Source organism: Plutella xylostella, chromosome 3, assembly GCF_932276165.1.
Source record: "Plutella xylostella chromosome 3, ilPluXylo3.1, whole genome shotgun sequence".
Taxonomy (NCBI): Eukaryota; Metazoa; Arthropoda; class Insecta; order Lepidoptera; family Plutellidae; genus Plutella; species Plutella xylostella.
Genome location: NC_063983.1, coordinates 4,582,381 through 4,606,766, shown reverse-complemented (window position 1 = coordinate 4,606,766; position 24,386 = coordinate 4,582,381). Strand labels below are relative to the sequence as shown.

The following is a 24,386-nucleotide window of genomic DNA, read 5'->3' as shown; positions in this document are numbered from 1 at the left end:
AATGCCCCTGTCAGTTCACCACAATGGACCTCAAACAAAAAATATCCCACGGCATACAATAATGAATAGTTAACGACGAAAACTAGGTGAATCCTTGTGCAATCGCGCCAGTGTCTTTGAAAAGAAATATGATCATTTTCAATTTCATAACGTTTCCCACACATGTCTTGAATGGCGAAGTGGAGACGCCTGACAAATAAGGTGTAATCTAAAAGAGATTTGCCGCCATTGGCCACGTGCGTATTACTCGTGAAATTACAGTTTTGTGTGAGCTTAATGAATATAATCAGGTTAGAGCCAGCGAGAAAATATACGCTCCATCGCCACAGAGACAGTTTCACTTTAGATACCTACGGTTAAGTGTGTTATTGGTAATTATTTCACTTATATACAGAGTGTGAAAAAATGGTTTAGTAAGCAAAGGAAGGTCTTTTTGAACCACTTTTGTTCTAAAAGTATTAAAGATTCACGATAATTATATTCCGATGCTACTCCATACATACTTTGTTGGTCACGTGAATTTTTATTTGAGGAATACAGATTTTTTCACCAATTTCCAAAACTCGTAGAACAGTAGTTGTTCAGAATGGCTTACACCACCTTTCGGTTTACTTTGCCACTTTTCCAACACCTGTAGAGAAATGCTCAGCAAATCACATTACGATATTCAGTTCACGTACAGAATAAAATGAGCTGACAGGCAAGCAAGTACATAACAAGCACTAATTAAAAATCTTTACTGATGTGATGTGGTGTGAAATCTATAAAAAATACGCTTCGAACCGAGAATGTGGATCCTATCCTAGTTTCAAGAGTTGGGTATGATGTACAAAAATGTTACCGATTACCGTATAGGGAATTAGAGCAGGTCTAGCTAGAGCAATTTAATCCTATAAATGTTCATTTTGGCTGCTCTAGACTATATACAGGGGGGCTTTAGGACATTTACTGCACTTTTTATCATAAGTTAACAATTCGACAGCTGCAGGCCATTGGGGTTTTCTAAGGAACACCACATCTGTTCTTGCAAAACTTACATATTTCTTAGTCTAAATTATTTAATTTTTTGCTGGTTTTTTGGATACCGCACGACACGTGCGTGAGCTTTTACTCTATACTCTATACTATGTAATTCGTTTTAGCAACTTTTATTTAATTTTACGGTCACAGTTACGTAAGATTGAAACTGAAATCGGTTTTATTGTGTATGGGAATATCGGTTAACTGTTCTTTATCACGGTAAAGTACAGTCAGTTATAAAATTACATAAAATTATATATAGAAGAAGGTATTATATGTTTATGTGATACTAGTTCCTAGGATCAAGACCACATACAGTAGATCGTAGGATGGAAAGACTTCCATGCTGCTGATAAGGCCGACCATTGATGAGGAAGGCTGAGGAAATATTTACTGAAACTTCTTAGGAGGTCTAATGGTGGGTAAAACAAAAGCCACATTGAAAAACGGCCTTTCACATTTAGTATACAGAAATAATATGCTTTTAGTGGCAAGACCGCCTTTTGTACCCTAATTAAGTTCCAATTTGTTAATCTTATTATTCTTGGTTGGTGTACAAATAAAGTGTGTTCTATATATCTATCACCCTAAGGTTGTCTTGAAAAAATCGCTTTAAGCGATAAGACCGCCATTTTTGTACATATTTGTTAGTATTTAAGTTTTGTAAGTTTATTTTATGTGTGTGTGTACAAATAAAGAATATTCTATCTATCTATCTAATAGTTACTAAAATAATAAAAATAGTTGACTGTACCGATCAAATGAAATCACAAGTGACTTTATAATTGTTTAATAGCTGTGTCATTGTTCGTTCCGCAATACTTTCAATTTTCATTTCGTTACAATTACGTGGCTCCTCTAGTCTAGATTGTATTTGATTGGGCTATGAAATCTGAACTTGATCTTAATTTATAACGCCACTAAGTAGGTAGGTATTCCATTTTATTTCACTGGAACTTTTTCATTGCTCTAGACTCTCGTGAGTGTATATTACATATTTACAATACCTTAAGTAAAAAATTACATAATTATATTCCTGCCTAGATGTCAATAATAATTATACATTCCTAATACACATTATGATAAATAAATTATACCTACATATTGCATAAACTGCACTGAAAATGAATGAAATTCGCAAGTAAAACGGAACATTTACGTTATCTCGAGAACTTAATGAATTAATTCGCTAAGCCCTTATCAGTTGGCTTCTATCTCAATTTGTTCAGGGTTATCTAAAGAGCCCCATCTACTTTGCTGAAGGCTCGCAATTAAAATAGAGTCAGCCGCACATTATTTCACCCAGATTTACCTCCCTGATTGGCGAAGTTTGGATAAGATATCGATCCAGGATTTAGATACAAGATGAAATGTTTATTTTGCGGAATTAGCTATTTTACATAATGTTTCATATTTTTGTAGACAGGAGGATGATGAGATTATACATGATGTGCAAACAGAGTGGGTAAAATTTTCAGCTACATCAAAATTATTCTCGTAATTAAAACATCATTAGCTTACATACATACATAGCTTAAAATCAAATCTCACGAACATGTGTTTCCTTATAAACGCCTGTAATTTAAATATGATAAGTGCCACACCAACGAGTCGTATAAATATTCACCCAAGCATTTTGTACCTGACTCCAGTTCAAGCTTGAATGGAAGCCATGCTGCAAGCGTGCAGAAAAACAGCGGGAAATTGCTGACGACACTCTGTGACAAAACGCTGGCAGCTGATGAAATGGCATTTTTTTCATTGACTCCGACATCATAATGAAACGCAACACGATAAATATTGGTCTTAATGTCAGCATTCACGTGTGTGAACCCTGTGGAAGACACAATGCTGTTCTCATGCACTCGATTGCCATCTCGCCTGCAAACGCAGATGATGCAAGCGCGTAGCAGACGCATGGTGGTGGCGTATTCTGAGGATCACTGAAGGAAATATTCAAAAGATTCGCCCCTGAAGCGCTATCAGAGCCGCACTGAGTGCCGAGTGATATCAATGTTATAAAAGTATAACTTTCTGGTATTAAGAGCTGAAGAACACATTATAATATGTATTCTGTATAGTTATATATTTACATCATAGATTATGGCTAGTCAATAAGACATTGTCTAGATTATTGTTATGAACATTCAATAATAATTTGTTAATCTTAAGGCACCAGGATTTCTTTACAAACATTTTTATAGTATATCAAATGACACTCCAGAATTGTAACGCAATAGCTGAGACTTTCAGAATATTTGCGGAGATAATAGAAGATCTTTTTGTGTCTCTAAAAAACTGTGCGAACGATCAATATGGCGTTGAGTTAATAAGGTCGCTTGGTAATTGGACTACGATAGGAATCGAGCACTTATTGCGTGAGGAATGTCGGCTTTTTGCCAGAATTTCGATTTCGTTGACTAGTATGTTTGCTAGATTATGGTTAAAATTATTAGTTAGAAGAAAGATTGGCGTATTAGTACGGTGGCCTGCGCCTAAAAGTATACAGGCGGAGTTTTTAAAATAGCGATCTCAAGCTCACATGCTGCTCAAGCACATCCACATAAACACCACTGCTACACACATCACACACAAAACGTCCCCGGATTTATAACAGATGTAGCTGGTCCCTTCATCATCAGGGATCGCTATTTTAAAAACTCCGCCTGTATACTTTTAGGCGCAGGCCACCTGACATTACAATGACTTACTCAGGACTTATCAGTAACATTATTAAGATTAGTTTGTAATAAACAAAAGTGTGTTTATGGGTTTTTAAAGCCACGGAATGATAAAGTGAAAAGAATAGTATATTTGTTTACATGGGTATTTATCCTGGATGAATGTGAGGCGGAGTTACATAGAATTTCAAATGTGCTTTGAGTAAAAGTCAGTACAAACTTCACGAAACTTCGTCAAAATTATCATGGTAGGGTGTATATTTATATTGTATAGGTAGGTATATATTAATATTTCGGTAAAGTACTCAATATAGACCATCTTCTTTCGTCAAAGCCTTAAGCACTACCAATCACTTTTTCAACAACACCAAAGGTTAACTGGTAGAAAATGCTGCTAGCATTAAGTTCGCCTTTGTACCAATTTACTTTGTGCAATAAAGAATTTAATAATAATAAAATTAAAGCTATAAGTATGCATCACGTTTGAAACATGCCTAGAATATCATTTACAGAAACACTGTGTGTTGCATTCATTCTCTAAATTATACAACATAAAACAGAGTTTTCCTTGACTGAGCCACTGTTGGGGTAACAAAGGATGAATCCTTGACCCAATAAGCACACTCTTCTTTTAAAAACAAAGCTATTATAAATACAAGGTGGTGTCAAAGATACACATAATTTCTTACATAAATACAGGTGCAAAGGATTCTCATGACTGGTTTTATGAATCTGTTATACATGTAATTAGGGCAGAGGATAACATCTAGATGGTTATTCCATCACGTTGTTATCCAATTATATGTATAGCTCTTATTACGGGCAACTAGAGTACCGTTCAAAGATCTAGTACTTTGAATATATATACAATATATACATGGGTACTATACGGGAAACGGACGCAGCCTAACATTAAAGATTAGAAGCGATTGAAGCCTGTCTGCGGGCTCAGATCAAACACACACGCTAGATATGAGTATTGTTTTGAAATCAGGATACCATTTCCCCGATGGTACCTTCATCAAGTTGATAACTCAGCCACCGACATGAACAGATCTGCCTTAAATGTCTACTTATTATCATAACTTGACCATAAACTAGCTTCAATAGGCTATGCGTTCCAGTAAACATTTATGAATTTACGAACTGAACAAATTCAGTTATCAATATCATATGATCTTCCTTTCTGTTGCAACTGCCGTTTTCTCTTGTATCTTATGGACCATTATCATTGAGCATATTAAGGCATAGTCTGTAGTTGGAACATTCACTGGTAGTAGTAGTATATTTACTTGTAGATGTTTGAATTTTTTGTTTGTTGGTATTTACTGTTTGTACCACTATTCCGCTGGGAAAATGATAACACGTACATTTTTGCCACTATCAATTTTGTAAAGGTAAAAATTAAAACATCATTAAATACCTTTTAAGATAACAATGAGCGCATAATTATAGCAAATGATTTAACCCTACGGCTATATAGACATGCTACACAAAACAGGGCCTTAATTAGGTGGCAATTGGGGCACTTCTGCTTAATAATAACAACATATTAATCTATTGGCGGCCCCCGGCGATACCATCTAACATCCTTAATTCTCATTCTCAATACATCTTGTATGTTAAACGGATGTCCGTTCCTCGGAGAAAGCTAATCTAAATTGTTTTATTGAACAAATAGTTGTTACGTTTGTAGCTCAGTTATTAGTTTTGTGTTCTGGTCATTTAAATGTTCAGATTGGGTCATATTATTTATTGTTATTAATTGAATTGAATCTGCGTGGTTTTAAATTAACGCATAGCGTAGACAAGGTATTTAAAACTATGCTTAAGTTTTTAGTTTAAATTGCCTATTATGAGCAAATATGTGCAATGAGTATTAACTTCTACAATATACGTAGTCTATAAGAATTTAAGTAGGTACACTTATACCTATATACATATCTATGTCACAGTACTGATATATCTATGACATGGTATAGGAATATAGGTAGGTTTGCATGTCCGAATTTGACCTCATCATTTGCCTGCAGACGGTCGGCAGACTGAAAAATATGCTAACAGTCTGTGCCATGCATTTTTTTATAATTTGAATTTCATCTAGACTACAGTAATGCTCCTTGAATTTTTATTAGCAATGTTTGTCTATGTCTAAAGATTCTGTATTCCAGTTTTGAAAGCGGATATGGTTTTGATATCTCCGTTGCTCTTATGACATGAACATACGTACGAAAGAGAAGCCTAATGCCGAATTTATTTATGATCTGCATCTGGATCCATGAATCAGTTGCAGTAGACGAAATCATTTGTTTTTATCACTCAGTGACGGACGCAGGGTCATTTTCTCGTCTGGTGTCTGAGCAATGCTTATTTTTAGCCTTGCAATACTGTTTTGGTAATCTGGAATTGCATAAAGGATTGTCTGGGTTACCAATGGTCATACATACATACGCATTTGTTTTCATTCAATAATATTTTATTTTACTCTTCGATAAAATTACCTTCCTAGTGAATAAGTCATTCCTGTGTTACTTGATAATTGGTGTTCAATAAAGTTGTATTCTATTTTATGCTTCTGAGCTGCATTATTAAGTATTGAAATTCACAATTACTACTTTTATAGTCGTAATGTAAATTTATGTAGCATTTAGACAGTACTTGAAAGAAAACCAATGCAGTCTAATAATGTATTTAAAGCGTCATAAATAGAACATACAGAACCCACATTTACGATCGAAAATTTAGCACCGTTATCCGTCTCAACAACATTAAGATGCCATGCATATGCAGGGACAGTCAGAGAACTCACCAGGAAGATCCATAAATCGCTGCTTGCTTGTGTCACAGACAATTAAGACTCTACAATTACATGCAAATCTAAGGAGAGTAAGCAACGCTTGTTTTGAATGTATGCATTTTGTGGTCGCGCCTCCTTGGGTAATAGGCATAGACAATGCACTAAGAGTAGGCATTAGCGAAATGAGGTTGGTAGTTTAAAAGTTAGATTCTCGATGAGTGATATTGTCGCTCTAGTAACATGTCTTCTTTTTCCTAGGTGTTTATTTGATTCTCGAACTTTTACAAGTAGACACCTAACGGCCGTTAAGTTACTGGGGTAGTGTATTCGTGTAAAAGCATAAGTCATCACTGCCTACCCCTTCGGCTAAAATCAGCTTCAAAACGTCGTGCAACATAATATAATTCTAAACTAGACCTCGTAAACAACAAATTCAAAATGTTAACGAACAAGTTACAATTTACAACTGATAAATTTGTTTCCAAATAAATTGCACGCAATTAAATCTTTTCTGCTTCCTGACAATTAAATGACACTTCAAACGCCAAGTGTACCTACCGAGTAATGCGCAATACAATGAAATGAATCACAACATTTCAGATTTTAGGTACCTACGTTTTTTATATAAATAAAAAGATACCTAACATTGTCGCACAAGAACTTGTTCAAGCTGATAAAAAACATAGACCTAATAATTTATTGAACCGGAAGCGACTGCCTAGCAGAGTGGACATGTCTGCTAGTTATTTAACTCTGTACATCTATTTAACAATACCAGTGAAAGCGAAATCTCTAATTATTTTTTTGTTCGGCTAATAATAAAGATGACATGGCTATTCCGGTGTAGGTCTTTTTTTGTATAGAAAAGAAACTGTAACTGTGTCGTAGAGTTTTCCCATCAATTTAGCATTTTCAAAGGCAATTCCGTACCGTCAAATTTAATGAAAGAGCGTTTTTGAAACCATATTTTTTAATAAAACACAAAGTATACCTACATAATGATGCGTCTACAGAAAATAAAACAAAAACTAAAGAAAAGGAATACCAAGTAGATACAATTTATTACAATTAAAAATTTAATTTTCACATTGAGCCACCAAAAACGAGATTCAGTATGTCTCTGCGGTGTATTTTTTTCATCAGTGGAGCACAGAGCACCCAATTATGTGGTCAATGTGAAACAGAGCTTGTATAACGAGTGTAGAGGTACAGTTTATTTACCATCAATACTGGATGATTGACTTTCGAATACCCATCGCGGGGTAATTTTGACAGACTCTCGTTTTGATGAGAACGACTTCGGGGTAACAAATGCGTTGAAATTCTGACTGATTATGACTTTACTAGTCATCTAAGAAATAAAAAAAACAATGCATAGCAATGCATAATTTTACATTAGATAATAGCATTTTAAAGCTGTTTACATAGTTTCATACACCAAACTTATATAATTGCTTTTTTCACTCGGAAGCCTTTTCACTGTGAAGTTATATTTATTTGTATCTGAAGCCTCACTTTATCATACTTTCCAGGCAAACCAGCTTTAAAACGTTGTACATGTATTTTTACGTAACAATAAAAAATCTTGGAAAGTTCAAAAATACTAACCTTATAAATGATAATTTATTTAAGTACAAAACGAAACTTACCACAAAATCTACACAAAGGTAAAACACAAGCGCTTTGAAATACCATAGAATTTCTCTAGATATTTGGTAGTCTATTAGTTTACTATGGTTACACTTTGTACGAAATACTTATTTTGTCGTATTTTATAATAATTACGAATTTCGGTATAGCGTATTTTATTATGGATAAACCTTACATAAAGAATGCAATGTAATAAAATTGGGAACATGAACTATCTGAAAATATTTTTTCTGAAAACTAAAACTGGAACTTATTTTAACCACCGACGGAAAAAGAGGGATTTTATAAGTTTAACGTGTTTCTAAACGGCTTTATGGTTTTATTATTAATAAGAATCTTTCCTTAAAAATGAAACTTAACTCCCGCGCAACCAGCCGAACACAAACCAAACTCGAGCAGAAAAAAAAACAAAAAAAAGGCCGTCGGTCGACAGCATCTGATAAGTAGTAGTGTAAGTTTCTGGTTCACTGGGTCGAATTATGCTATTTTTTATTTTTTTGCGACGGCCAGTGAAAATGAAAATTGTAGAGAAATCCAGTGAAGTTGTTTTTTTTTTCTTAGGGCTTACTTTTTAATTCTGTGACTTAGAAACGACCTGTGGTTAATATTATTATGTATTACATAAACATAAAAAACGCTGAAATTAAATTAAATAAATATTGCATAGATTGTGATTCGAATTTCTTTATTTTAAAAGTTCAGGTTTGTAAGAAAAATGAAAGTCAAGATAAATTTAATAATATAAGTACCTACTTATAAATGATTTAGTAACTACAGATCACGTTATTTAAATAATGTTAAGTCAATCATTTTCATATTCTACTTATTTCAATTCATAATATTCCTCAATTTTCCATGAAAGAACTGTTAAGATTTTTAAGTGGTCTTCATTTTAACACTCCCTTATTATTTATACTCGTACGTCCATTTTAAAACAATAACTAAACACCATTCTTATAATAATCTAAGTGCCGAAAAGTTCACTACATGATAACAAATAATAGTTTTCCTACCTTTTTCAGTAGGAAAAAATCCTCTTCATTCGTATTATTCAGCCGCACGCACGTTTTCTGATCTTCCAAACAGTTAACGTTTTTCAGTAAAAGCCTTCCTTAAACGCCTTGAACGCAACAAATAAATTATCGCAACACTAAAAATGTTAGGGCAATCCTGCGGTTTCACTTTTCTAACAGCACAATACAAAAAAAAAACACAGTAAAGAAAAAAATAACAGTTACGGAAAAATCACTGAGCACGGTGTCTAAGAAAATATCCATTCCATAACGTTTATTTTCGTGAAGATTTTCGCGAGCTTTAAGCTTGCGCGCGCGCCGGGGCAGGCCGCATCGCGTTATCAACGGAGCGCCGCGCGACAACAACAGAACTTGAGAGTTTGAGAGCCGATCTCAATAATAACAAGAAAAGAAAACGGTCCAGTTTCAGCGGGCCTTCCGGATGGCTCGGACGGGGCGGTAGGCTGCGCTGCTCTACCCTCGCTGCGTCCCGCTCGCACACCATAGCAGAAGCCCAGACTTGAACGATAGCAGAAATCACCAGTCGCGCTCGCGACACCGCCCTGTGCGCACGCGCAGCTGCCTGTACGAAGGCTGTATGACTTTCCCGCTATTCTAACTTTACGTATTTGATCACGATGTCGCCTTTTGAGACCGCTTTGATATGGCAATCGGTTTGCAAAGACAAATATAGACTGACAGTAAGTGACAAGGGATGCAGTTTGCGCAGGCTATGAAAAAGAAAGTTCAACTACTGCGTTGATGTCTAATGTATGCGCAATAAGTTCTGCCCTATTCCTTTATACGTGGTCCGTTTACGGTTTTTGTTTTTCATAATAAATTTGAAACTATTTAGCAATTTCGCGCTATATTTTTATTTGATAGTGTTTTTATCATTATAGGTATTATTATAATGATGTATTTACTGTGGGTACGTTTAAAATAAACTCTATAAATGATGGTAGGGCAAAAAGGCGAATATTACCAACTTTTATATGCTTATCTCGGGAGTTTTTATGGTTGTTTATTATATTTATAAGTAGTTGAACCTAATTAATTAATAATTAAGTGTAGAGAGAACTAAACTGGGACTCCCTCCTGCCCGCTGGACCGACCACCTTAGGCGGGTAGCTGGTGGCTGGATGAGGAAAGCCGTGGACCGAGTGTTGTGGCGCTCCCTGGGAGAGGCCTAGCTATATCCAGCAGTGGATGATTATTCTAGTTGACGCTGATGATGAACTAAAGTTATGTAACTTAAACAATACACACAATATTCCAGGTCCGAGCCCTGCGCGAGGGTTCCCATTCCCAGTGTAGTGGCAACATTTAGACGGTCGAATGGCGTAGTGGTTAGTGGCCCTGACTGCTATGCCGAAGGTCCCGGGTTCGATTCCCGCCTGGGGCAGATATTTGATTAGAGACAAATATTTGCACTTGGGTCTTGATATTTATATTTACTATGTATCTATCTATGTATTTGTGTAGATATATCAGCTGTCCGATACTCATAACACAGGCCTAGCCTAGCCCAGCTTTAATAGCTTTGGGTCGGATGGCCGTGTGTGAGATGTCCCCACATATTATTATATTATTATTGACCCTAACTCTTCTCCCATAAAACTGTTGTAAGAATGGGTACTAAATTGTTAACCAAACAGCGTAAAATAAATCGCAAAGAAAAGTCGTGAGCCTCAAGGGAACTTGTGGAACTTATTAAAAAGCAATAAAGTTGCGGAGATGTAATCGATTTTTGGAAAACGCCATTTTAAGCATGTTTAAGTTGAAATTATTATATCAGAATTATATGTGTATAAAGCTTATTATTACAAAATATTTATGTTTCCGTTAAATACAAGTATAACATACTTTTATGTTGGTGTAGAGTAGTAAGCAGTACTTACATATTTTTTAGTTTATTTACACACAATTTAATTTCAAATTAATAATACAGGCACATTGTTACAATTTTGAATAAAAAGTACATATCAAATGTATCTTTTAATCAGAACAGATATTTAGAAACCACCATCTACCAACTTTTAGCTATTAAAATGATTGAAAAATTACAATTAATTTGTTTGTAACGGTTGTTATTTTCTGTAGCAATGACAACGTATTGCAAGCTCCTACAATGTACGATACGAAATTCTTATCCCAATTCCGGTTGGGCATCGAACCAAGTCATTAAAAGACGTCAATCAAAATGGAACCACTGATGGTATCTGCTCTGTACATTAACCGGCGTGCGTGCGTAATCATTTGTTTGAACTTCGAACGAGTTTCATTGTTTTCTTTTTAATTGGAGGAAATGCAATCAGTGTTTGTTCTTAAGTATATAAAGTTTTAAATATTTTAAGTACTTACTAATCCACTGTATTTTAATATGTCTACTAACAAAATGGATCTTAGGTATCTGAATAAAGAATTATAATTAAAAATTAAATTAAATATTATATTGCTGTGTTGCATAAATAAATGTTTAGGCGTAGAAAAGGGTGACTTTAAAGTAACATACAACTACTGAACTTATGCAACTGATAAATTTTATATTATCTATATCTAATCTATTCTATTCTCTGTGGGGGTGTAAGTACCTGCACCTGGCTCTCTCGAGTGGAACCTTTGTGCATATGCCCAAGGTCTAAACTGCCTTCCTAAGCTTGGACCATTTCCCACCACGCTGGTCCACTGCGGGTTGGTGGGTTCACATATCTAGATGTGCTAGATCTAGATATGCAGGTTTCCTCACGATTTTCCTTCACCGTAAGAGCGATGGTATACATTGTACTTAAGTTAAAAGAACTCATTGGTACATGTCAGCGCCGGGATTCGAACCCGCATCTCTTGATTAAGAAGCGGGCGCTCACCCGACTGAGCTATATCTATATAGTTCGTTTCTTTTACGAAGACAGTATGAATCTACGTATTACCACACTTACTATTACTACACAGACGTTATGATGTTTTTTTTCAAATATGTAGGTACCTATCGACTTGTAAATTATTAGGACATTGCAAATGAATGTCCTATAACAAGCCTCATTGAAGTCTAGACATCAAATTAATTTAGCTGCAGAGCTCGTCTCATGGTCACTGGTCAGTCCGGTGAAGCATTTGAACTAGGCGTGGCCGAGAGACCTTAGTGAGCGGATGTAGAGCCACCGCTGCCACCGAGATCGAGCCGGGATGATAACAGAAAAAATACTGCTAAAGCTAAAGGTCAGCGTGAAATATTAAAAATACAAATTAAGTATTTTGACAGACAAAATGTCGATCACCTTTCCTTTTAATTCGACGATGGATGGCGACGGGCGTTCTTTTGTGCGGTCCAAATAATTTTTATAATATGATAATTTATGTGAAGCAAGTCCGCGGTCTGCTGGGACGGGACTTTTGGCGAGATCGTATCGTTAAGTTTTATAGCTTAATTTCATTCGGCGAAGCGATTCGGGGCTTACTCTGGCGTACTGATGAGTGCTAAAGAAGCCTCACACACTCAACTTTACACTCTTGTCTGCATTGAATTAAGGCTGAAATCAAATAAACTACAAATAAGGTTGGCAACGACACGGTTGTTTTAAACTAATTGTTTATTTAGGGTTGCGAGAGATGAAAATGATCTCGCTCGTATATGGCGGTGCTGGCAATTGTCATAATACAAGTTCTCATTAGCACTGGTTGTTTCGTGCAAATTGTATACGAATGTTATATTTAAAGTTATCATTAAGTTTTTTATTCCGACGTCATTTGGTAAGTGTCTTTATGAGTCCTGTTTTGGTTCTGAAAAAGTTGCGTCTTGGGTGGATTATCTGTGGTTCGAGCGGATTGAAATTGTAACAAAGTAAAAACATTTAATCACGCAGGTATTCTGCGAATTGGTAAAGTGTCGGTAAAGTTGGTCGCTAATAATGCAATCTACAGTACAGATGCAAAATTTCCCAGTGGCGTTTATCATAGAAGAAAAACGTTGCGATTAACATGAATGCAAATATTTTGTTCTACCTTTTTAAATTGCCTTAACAAAATATGAAACTGAAGCTGTGCTAACAAGCGCTGATAAGTAAACATGTATACAAAAAAGGGTTTTCGCAAAAAAAAACACACCTTACGGTTTTATCGGGGGCATTCGTAGACGAAAATGTTGTATAACCTATAATGTCATTATGAAATAACTAAATTAATATAAAAATTCGTAGAACAAGAATGAAACATGCATAATTTACTCTTTCTATCTTCTTAAAATGTGTACCTTCTCTACATTTTATTTCTTACTGAGCTAGGTACTGTTGAAGTAATTAAATTATATGACACTGTAAATGAATTATTAATAAAAGATACATATTTTAGCATCCGTTTTATGAATCCTGTGCCCTGTCCGGATCTGCTACTGGGTAAACTGAAGTCATTGGTTAAACTTGAATTTAATTAGTTACCTATTCTTTATTATTAGCTGTCACCATAAGTTGTAATATCATCCGCTTAAGAATCCTTGTGTTATACGGACAATGCTAAGCACATGATGCAACGATGATCTTTGCTTGTTTATACTAGTTAGTAGTTACTGTCTTATTTATGAATGACCGACCTATATGTAGGAAGATAGTTGGACAATTTAGGGAAAATTTGAATATATATTTAATTTTTAGGGTTCCGTACCTCAAAGGAACCCTTATAGGATCACTTTGTTGTCCGTCTGTCTGTCTATCATACCTTTTATCTCAGAAACGGGTAAAGATATCAAGCTGGTACTATACATATACAAATTCACTGCCCTAACAAAGGAGTCAAATAAAATATTGTAACAAAAATCACATAAAGAGGGGATGAAAAAAATCTCGTTAGATAGGTCTTCCAAAAATATTATAGGTATGATCAATCCATTTTTTGATTCAGTGAATGGTTTCACGGATGTAGTACATATGACGAAATTAAAAGGAAAACTATCTGAGGTAGGTACACTTGTACGGAACCCTCAGTGCGCGAGTCCATAATTAAAGTACCTGATGCCGCTAGCGCTGCTTTGCCTTCTATTTATTTTAACATGCGAACCCTTCTATAAAAAGTAAGCTATGCGTCAAAAATTAACCAATAATCGAAACATCCTCCATACTTACAGTGCGACAAACTTATCTGTTCCGGTGAGAGCGAACGTAATTGATCCATATCTCATTATTTACTAATGAATTATATATTGATATAGATTAGATGGGTTTATTGAAACCACAAGAGCGCATTACCACTACTGGCAAACTTAAAATCTTATAGAATGAAGAAATATTACACATTTACGTGAGCTGTCACCGGAACAGATAAGTTTGTGGCTCTGTACAAACTTTTGCGTATATTTTATTAGTAGGACAGAATGTATAGGCCACTCACGTCCAGTGCCTGTCGCTCGCCTGTCTACAGATCATTACTCTGGCCACTGATAAAAGCCGATAATTAATCACCTGCTAATAGTTTCTGTACAGCTCTAATAGAAAACTTGTAAAATTTACATAATTATTTTATATCCTTGTCTTAAACACTGTACTTATTGTTAAAGAATTAAATGGTTGTAAAGTTTGCATGGTTATAAAATTAACTTAATCATAGTATAAAAACTCCCTGACGTTATGACAGCGCTCTAAGATAATGATGTTAATGAGCACATTACGTTCTATTTATAAGTAATGCTCTTTCAAAATGATACTACATGATCTACTCATAAAACTGAAAGAACTTTCTCTATAATAAATATCCTGCAATGTTTATTGTTTAAAATAGGTTTTGGAGATCGTTTTTTAAATTTTAATGTGATGTTTCATGAGTAAAATTGTAAGTTAATAAAAAACTAAACTAACTCGTAATATACATATATATGTCGCAGGCATCTGGTGTTAATCTAATCTCCTATAATCATTTAAATTGTTATCTTTAGTAACCTGTGGACAATGTTGTGGGTTATACATTGAACCAACACTTTTCAATATCTATAGATTCTAAGACTTAATGTATAACTGTTATTTGTCCCAAATAAATAAAATAAAATAAAATAAAATAGGCCGAACGTTGATTATACAAGCGTCACAAAACGTGTATACATATATAAGTTTTGTCAGGAGCATATCATTAGCACCCTGTATTTGTTTATAACCAACTCATCACACACGCGAGGCGCAATAACTGTATCTACTAGACCAGTGCGGTACAATCTTCAGGAATCTTTAGAACAATACTGTTCACTATTTAACCCACAGACTAAATAAAACCTTAGCTGCAATGCATCTGGCGCTATTTTCCTAAGCATCACCTAGTTAAAAAGCTCGTTGGTTTAGCTGCTTCCAGTGGTATGGCTTTAGGTTTAAGGTGTAGTTTGGGTTGTAGCACGGGGCACGGGTTAGTCGTGTGATAAGACTGAGCGCGTTATCACTGCGGCCCGTCCAGCGCTAGTACAATCGCCACATTCACTCCCGGTGTAGTGCGACGGCATAGGTTTGATACTTTTTCTAATTCTACGTGAGATTTCCGAAACCACGTAGCACAAATCAATCATGTTTGAAATTATAGGATAGGCTATACCTTCAACAATCTAGTCAAAGTCAAAATAGGCCAAAAATATTATATGATACCAATTTAAAAAAAATGTGCTAATTTCTTCTTCGTTTTGTATTTTGATGGTGTCAATGCATATTATTATGATTATATTAGGATGTATTTTAGCTACCAAATGCCACTGAGAAAAATATTACATTCGGACTATAACAGTATTCAATTTAATAACAGTTTCTTCTGAAACCGCCAAAACCAACCTCCATAAACTTTGAAAAGTTCAATAATCAACCATCGACATTTTGACAACTCGTAAAAAAAAAATATCAACGACGACCGACGTCAATTATCTGACCTTTAGCACGTGTAAATGGCCCAATTACTCGAACGATCACAACCACTTGGTCCAGCTACTTCGGAGCCTGACGCTGGAGTCAAGGATAGCGACCGGCGCCGACCACGCCTTCCCCCCGCGCCCCGCGCCGCCGCCCCGCACCCCGCATGCAAATGCTGTACCATCGATATTTAGATCGGATTTATTAACTCCTACTAGACTCTTGCATCCTGGTACTTTGTGCATTTCATTTGTGCTTTGTTTTTTATGTCCGTGGGTACAAATGAATTGCTAAAAATTTGAAAGGGACCACGCGAACACTAATAAAGAAAAAAAAAACTGTAGACTACTTGTAGAGTCCCTTCTCGTAACCTACAAAATTTGAGTATCATTTACTCGAGACTATAAAAAGTCAACAAAAACCTAATAAGCCATGAAACTATAGGTACAGAGGTACCAGAGGTAACAGAGATTAAAAGTTTATAAAATTAGGATACATCATATAATTTAATGACGATATAACACGGAGTAAGCAATCAGTTACTACGCGACATCGCATAAGCATACACACAGAAACCAATTTAAATTCTCTTTTAATTGATATCTCCATGAGACACATACAAATACCATCTTCAATAAGTTTCCATCATATTTCCTATTATGTCGTATTCAAGTATGTAAGTTGCGTACATAGCTAAGTGTATTCCCGTACATACCTTCCGTATGGCCTCGAGTGGGATGATCGATCAATTATTTGTTTCCATATTCAATGAGGCAGTTATGTAGGACCAGTTTTAATTGGTCTAATGAGAAGACACCTCGCGACCCGGTATGGACAAGGAAAACTTTAATTGTTTGTCTTTGTTAAAGTAAGTAAGTACCTGCAGACTTATATGACTAGATGCCACAAATGCGCTCATTCTATAAGAACCGGGCGTGCCGAATTTTGTATGCGAATTATTATTTTTGGCACTGATAATGACAGCTGGATGGAACTAAATAGATGACGCGCGCAGTAGGTACGTTTAGTTGGGGAATCTAGTGTCATATATGTCTATAGTATATAAGATACGTAGATACGTATATAAAAAATATTATGATTATTTCAACGGACCCCTATCACAAACCAACTACAAACTGGTAAACCCGTTTTGGACAAATAGTGAAATGTTACAGTTAGGCAATACATAGTACTAGGAAATGAGGCGTGCCCAATAGGCCTTAGACCACCGTGCCTAGGGCTAGTTAAGTGCTATATACAAACGAATTCACGAAATTATTGCACCTCTACAAAGACATAATACAAGCTAAGCGGTGCCTTTACTGCATTTATGCACCTGTAATGTAGGTATAACAGCTCTAAACGTATAACACCACTACGTTATGATCACTATGGAACATAAGTGCATAAATTATAGGTATGTTCGATAATCTCGTATACCTACATACTTACGAGTTTTAAATATATTCATTGATCATCATAAAGGTTACCTACCTATATTTGTGTTTTTGAGTAAACAGTCATTTTTTTATTAATGATTTTTTTTCCTACCAAAGTTTAAAACGAAGTTAGGGGCTATAAGTAAGTTTTTATATATATTTTTATATATCAGTAAGTTTTTATATACAGGGTGGCCCAAAGAGTGACGTCCAAAGGAAAATGTTAGATTCCTTAGGTCAAGGGGTAGCCAAATCACCCCCATGTATGTTCAGCAATTTTTAGTAGTTTAGGAGTTATGATTTTTTTTCCAAATTTTCTACGAAAGTCGACCTCAGTGGATTAATTATGTTTTATTATTTTTTTGGATAACTTTTTTTAAGTATTTTTTATTTTTGCGTGATCCTCTTAAGTTGTTCTTTTAACCATAAAAGTTTCAGCTTCCTAGCTGTAATGTAAGTTAGTTATTTTTTTATCGAAAGTTCGAATTATATCATCGAGCTAGACTGCTCTGAATTTTCTACTTGAAATTAAAAATTGAAAAAGATATTCTCATGGTCCCTTATTCATTTTAAAAACTCCGCAAGGTTCCAATATTACATAAAAATAAAAATAAACTATTGCTTAATAGGGTATTATTTGTAGAAAAAAGCCTTCAAAGGTACCTGGGTGGAAATTACCTAATTAGTAAATTGTTTCAGAAAGTTGAAATATTCCTGTTATGTCATTACTAAGGACTAATTAAGTTAGAAAATGTATCAAATTAAAGGGAAAATTAAATTATTTACTTTTTTTAAAATTTAAGTTACATTTTTGAATGTAAATTCTTAGAAAAATGTTTTAGTCTGAGTAGTAAGATTTATGAGATAATTTTATTATTAATAATAAGTAAATAAACTCTAATAATTATTTTACACATTTGCTCACACAAAATTTTCAAAATGGCGTCCTCCCATAGCAATACACAACCTACATCTACGCAAGAAATTTTCTTTAAGTCGCCTATACGCTTCTCTGTTTCATTCAGATGTAACTTTTTGACAGATGTCATATTTTTGAGAAAAGGTACTTTTTTTACATGTTTAACCTTTTGCCAAATGTCATATTTTTTACATTTGTCACTTTTTTGACTTAAAGAAAATTTCTTGCGTAGAAGTAGGTTGTGTATTGCTATGGGAGGTCGCCATTTTGAAAATTTATTGTGAGTAAATGTGTAAAATAATTATTAGAGTTTATTTACTTATTATTAATAAAAAAATTATCTCATAAATCTTACTACTCAGACTAAAACATTTTTCTAAGAATTTACATTCAAAAATGTAACGTAAATTAAAAAACAAGTAAATAATTTAATTTTCCCTTTAATTTGATACATTTTCTAACTTAATTAGTCCTTAGTAATGACATAACAGGAATATTTCAACTTTCTGAAACAATTTACTAAATAGGTAATTTCCACCCAGGTACCTTTGAAGGCTTTTTTCTACAAATAATACCCTATTAAGCAATAGTTTATTTTTATTTTTATGTAATATTGGAACCTTGCGGAGTTTTTAAAATGAATAAGGGACCATGAGAATATCTTTTTCAATTTTTAATTTCAAGTAGAAAATTCAGAGCAGTCTAGCTCGATGATATAATTCGAACTTTCGATAAAAAAATAACTAACTTACATTACAGCTAGGAAGCTGAAACTTTTATGGTTAAAAGAACAACTTAAGAGGATCACGCAAAAATAAAAAATACTTAAAAAAAGTTATCCAAAAAAATAATAAAACATAATTAATCCACTGAGGTCGACTTTCGTAGAAAATTTGGAAAAAAAATCATAACTCCTAAACTACTAAAAATTGCTGAACATACATGGGGGTGATTTGGCTACCCCTTGACCTAAGGAATCTAACATTTTCCTTTGGACGTCACTCTTTGGGCCACCCTGTATATTTGTTTTTATATATAAGTAAGTTTTTATATATATTCGTATAATTATTTTTGAATTAATAAGCCACCTGTCAGACATTGGTAATTACTTTAGAAATAAACTCCTTATCAGACTACTCACGATACAGGCCTAGCCTAGTGTGAGGGTCACTGACACACTCATAGGAAAAACATCACCAATATTATTATTTCTATTATTTGTAAATTCTTAAGTTTTTTGATATGTTTTTTTAAATACTATTTAATTTTAAGTTTAGTACAAATTTTAAATTCTTAAAAGTTTTAAAATTTTGTTTTAAATGTTTAAATTTTATGTTTTCAAGTTTCTCAGCTTACATTTTTGATTTTAAGTATGGTGTCAATAAAGACTTTTTAATTTTTTTTTTAATGTTTATCTTATTATAAAACTTCTGAGACACCTTTATTAGTAAAATTCCATACTGTAGTATTTATTTCTAAATATAGGTACAACTTTAGCAAAGATAATAGAAATCTACATTGCATATGCACGATAATTCTACAAAGAAGCCCCGTGGATACCCTTATGATCATATACAGGGTGTTGCAAAAAGAGTAGCAGAAAAAAATAAATATTTTTTTTCGCGAAGTTTAAATTCTGATTTAATTTTTGGGCTCGTATAATACGCTGCACATGAAGATTTCGGCTTAGTATACCCTTTTTGCGACACCCTGTATAAATAAGCATACATTTATGAAATGATCATGCGTCCAGGGAATGTAGCTGAACCCGATACGCATGAGACGCGCTCCGTAAGCGCATCCAAGGCCCCGTGGCGTATGCGCCTGTCCGCGGTGATCATGGCCCAACTGATCATCACTACGCATAGACGCCGTGATAGTCTACTATTAGATCTAGTGTAAATGATCATGCGTCCAGGGAATGTAGCGTGAACCCGATACGCATGAGACGCGTTCCGTACGCGCATCCAAGGCCCCGTGGCGTATGCGCCTGTCCGCGGTGATCATGGCCCAACTGATCATCACTACGCATAGACGCCGTGATAGTCTACGATTAGATCTAGTGTAGACACATATATATATGTGTTTAGTTTAATGTGTGCTATACGAATATTAGTTATACACTATATAAGTACAGGGTGTTACAAAAAGGGTATACTAAGCCAAAAGGCGGTGACTCAGGGGGTCATCAAAGTCATGTGACCAACAAAGTTTCTATATAATTTTTTCGTGAATTTCCAAAATCTGTAGAACAAAAGTTGTTCAGAATGACCCCTTGAGCCATCCCCCTTTCGACTTAGTATACCGTTTTTGCAACAATCTGTAAACCATAATATAAAATCTCTAGTGATCAGTTAGGAACGAGAGCAGTATCGTCAACGACAGATGATCCGCAGTGTCGGGTGTCGCGATCGCCTTACCCATCGACCGATCACGAGTGCGGAATGTCAACGCACCGCTCTCTCTAATAAGATGCAAGCTTGAGGTCTTAATTAGGTCAAAGGGTTTCAAATATTTTGGTAGGTAAATAAAAAATATGCGGTCATCTCTGCAGTTATTCCTAGTAGGTGAGCGACTCAATGGCCAGTTATATATTGAGAAAAAAATATGTCGGTCAAAGGAGTTCAAACTTCGTTTGCTTTGTAAAATAAATTACTAAAAGATGATAATTATACTATCGTAGAATAGTGACATTACTGTAAGGTTTTTCTTAAAGAAAATTAAGAATAAAACTTGCACAAGTCAAAAAAAATGATTTTCAACTAAACATAACTTAGTTATATCTACTTATTTCTGGGTCCTACAAAAAAATCATTTTCAGCAAATCCGCCATTTAAAAATTCGCTCTGTACTTAGCAACTAGTCTTGATGTCTAATGGCATGCCGATACCCGGGCCGATAGCCCGCGAGTGGGCGGGACACGCAACGTGAATTGCAAATGTGCCTAACTTTCTGGCGGCCAGTGTATTTATTGCCTGCTGATCTGCCATCTCGAGCTTTGTTTCGCGAAGGAGTGGGGGCCCGAATGATTTGTCAATATGTGTTTTGCATTGTTTGTGGCTTATTGTTGTATTGATATTTGGACTTGAAAGCGCTTTGAGAAATGTTTGATATGGTTCCGCGCCTGTTCTAAAAGGGATGTCAGGACCTCGGTTTTCAGTGCTTACTACCCCGTTACTTCGCATATTATTACCTATATCCGCTGTCGTGAGAGGAGCGCCTAAGGCGATAGTCATATTTTTATCCTACAATGACTACAAGAAAACCTTTTAATCAAAGCTTGCGAGAGACACCACTAAACAATAATCAAGAGGAGCCAATCTGCCGAACACAGTTACGTGCAGTACAAGTTGTTTGCAGCACAATAAGAGCTTCGTGTCCCATCTCCGGCGCTGTCAGTGAATAAATCTGGGCCTCAAGTCTGCTAAGGAATGGCGGCTCAATGCTGTGTCGTCTTAATGGTTTTCCGATTTTAGGTATCCGTTTTCTTTACTTGGTTACTGAGTTAGTGCAATTTGAAACACTTAATACTTATTACTGTTTATTAACGTTAGTTCTTTTAGAAATATGCAATAAATATTTCCTATAACGCAGATAATTAATACCTAAAGTCGTCAAAATATAATAGACCCGTTTGGACAGCTCGAAAATGTATGGGATGACAGCTGGTGTCAAATCTAAATCATAAAAAATGTAAACAATAAGTAACTTTAGGTGCCTCAAAAGTTATTTTTTCTTTAAGCCGTTAAAAATAAGCCAGATTATGTGTCTTTTTATGTATTTCATCAAGTAAATCAAGAGTAAATAGCAAATTTGTGTAGCTGTTCAAACGGGCCATATTTCGAGGACTGTACAGTGCGAAACTCATGCTGCCGACACACAACGGTCCCGCCATTGGTTACCGGACTTGGGGCCTGGGCTGGGCGCCGATGGCTCAGTCGTTAGCACGTAGGGTCGGATGTTTATTCCGCGCTAATGTCAAACACCTCCGCAGGCGTCAGTGGTTACGCGCGTTCTATAATGGTGTTGGTTTAGTTGATGATTTTATTTCAGAGATATCAAATTGCCATACGTTTTAGTCGATGAAATATAATTTTATTGGTTAAACATATCCAAAGGTTAAATTAAAAGCAGATGAAAAGTGAAGGTTTTGAAAATTTATTTTAGTAACTGCCTTTGGCAGCGCCTAATACATGTATTAAATGTAAATGTGACAGTAATTTATAGTCCCCCCCGCCTTTTAAAAAAGGAATAATACATTATTATAAGTTTATTGAGACTTGTGTAAAAAACTATAAATGATGTAAAACTAAAAATGCACTTAAAAATAATTTGTCAGAAGAACCACCTAAAACAACCAATTGAAATAAAAACATTCGTCAAAATCAGTATATCATGTATTGAAAGAAAGAAAGAAAGAAAGAAACATTTATTTGACACACTGAACAATAAAAACAGAAACAAAAAGAACAAAAGAATACTACAAAAAATATATATGAAAAAACAGAAAATAATACAATATAAACAAACAAGGTTGCTGTCCAGAGCGTCAAAAAGGCACCAGCTCAGCGTGTGCTGTGGCCAGAGAGGCCACAGCGCTGGTTTTCAGCTGGCCCTTAGAGTTGTGACCTCAGTCACGAACGCGAGGTATATTAATTAGGATGGGTTGTGTTGTGTTGTGTGTGTGTGTGTATGTGTGGAATGTGTGTATATTTGAGTAAGCTAGGTAGGTGTATAAGTAGATATAAGTAAGTAGGTACATTAAGTAAAATATATATTTATAAATAATAAGACGTGAATAATACTAAGTTTATTAATAAACGATAAATAATACAATAGGTACAATATAAATGCATAACATAATATGATAAGAGTTTAAATAAAAGTACGTCAGTATAGTAAGTAGGTAGCCGGTCCGGATATCGCGAATACATAATATACCTATATTATGTAGGTGGGTATAAGCCATTGAAACGGCACCCTCAGCCTGCAGCGGCGTAGAATATTTTTTCAGTATATATATGCGTCCACTGTGGCGCGGCTGCCCGATGGTTCCACGATTCACGAGGCTCCAGCGGCGCATGCGGAGACGATACCGCAGCCCCGAACCCGGGGGTCACTCTATATGACGAAAAACTAACGGTCGAGAATTGTTACAGAATCGGCACGCTTAATACGACGAGATAGTATATTATAAAGGATTATTTAAACTACAAAAACGCGTAGTCTTGTCCACCTCAGCTAAGGCTGTTGTAAAAATTATGTACTTACTTAAGTAAAATTGTACTAGATATAAGCAAAAAATGGAAAACATGCCCGCGGAGTTTATTTCTCAATTTCTTTCCTTCTTAATGACGGGGCCTTTGTGAAATGGTGGTAGAGTAGTATTATGACTATCGACGTATAATTTCAAAAATTTTACGTCGTTTAAAACATTTGAATTTGTGTGACAATTCTTGTTCGTTCGTTCTTCGATTTATAGAGGGACTCCTTGGCGTCCGCTTAATTATGCACTGCACGACGAATCAGCGGGGTTAGGAAAGGTGTTTCATTTACTTTAACGAAAAAACACTTCAATAGTCAGTGGTGCAAACAGCTATGTTCAATTGACACTAACTGACTACAGACACTAGGTATATATCGCTATCCCCGGTACCCAGCATAGTATAATATTGCTTGTATGTGCTGTATTGTATAAGGTCCTGGATTTGATTATGTTTAACTGCCTCTGTGATCTAGTGGTAGAAGCTTCGCTTCACAACCCTGATGTCCCGGGTTCAATTCCCGGTAGGTATTCATCAATTTGTATTTCTAAATTGTGGTTCCAAGTTTAGTTAGGACATAGGATCACCTGATGTCCGAAAAAGTGAAACGATCCATGCTGTCGGATGGGAATGTAAAGCAGTCGGTCCTGCGCCTAGCTCTCTGCAGTCGTGTCGATCAATCTGTCCCTGTGTATTATGCACACTTGGGCACTTCATAATTATAATCTAGTCCCGTG

At 35.3% G+C, this 24,386-nt stretch overlaps 1 protein-coding gene across 1 annotated transcript in view; it reads right to left on the bottom strand.

The window, feature by feature from the left end:
- LOC119693480 (transcription factor hamlet) overlaps positions 1 to 9,571 on the bottom strand; it is a 78,615-nt gene extending 69,044 nt beyond the window's left edge. Inside the window, exon 1 of the mRNA XM_038117082.2 lies at positions 9,162 to 9,571. The gene's annotated coding sequence lies outside the window, so the exon portion shown is untranslated. The remainder of the gene's footprint in view (positions 1 to 9,161) is intronic.
- Between the last annotated feature and the right edge of the window lie 14,815 nt (positions 9,572 to 24,386).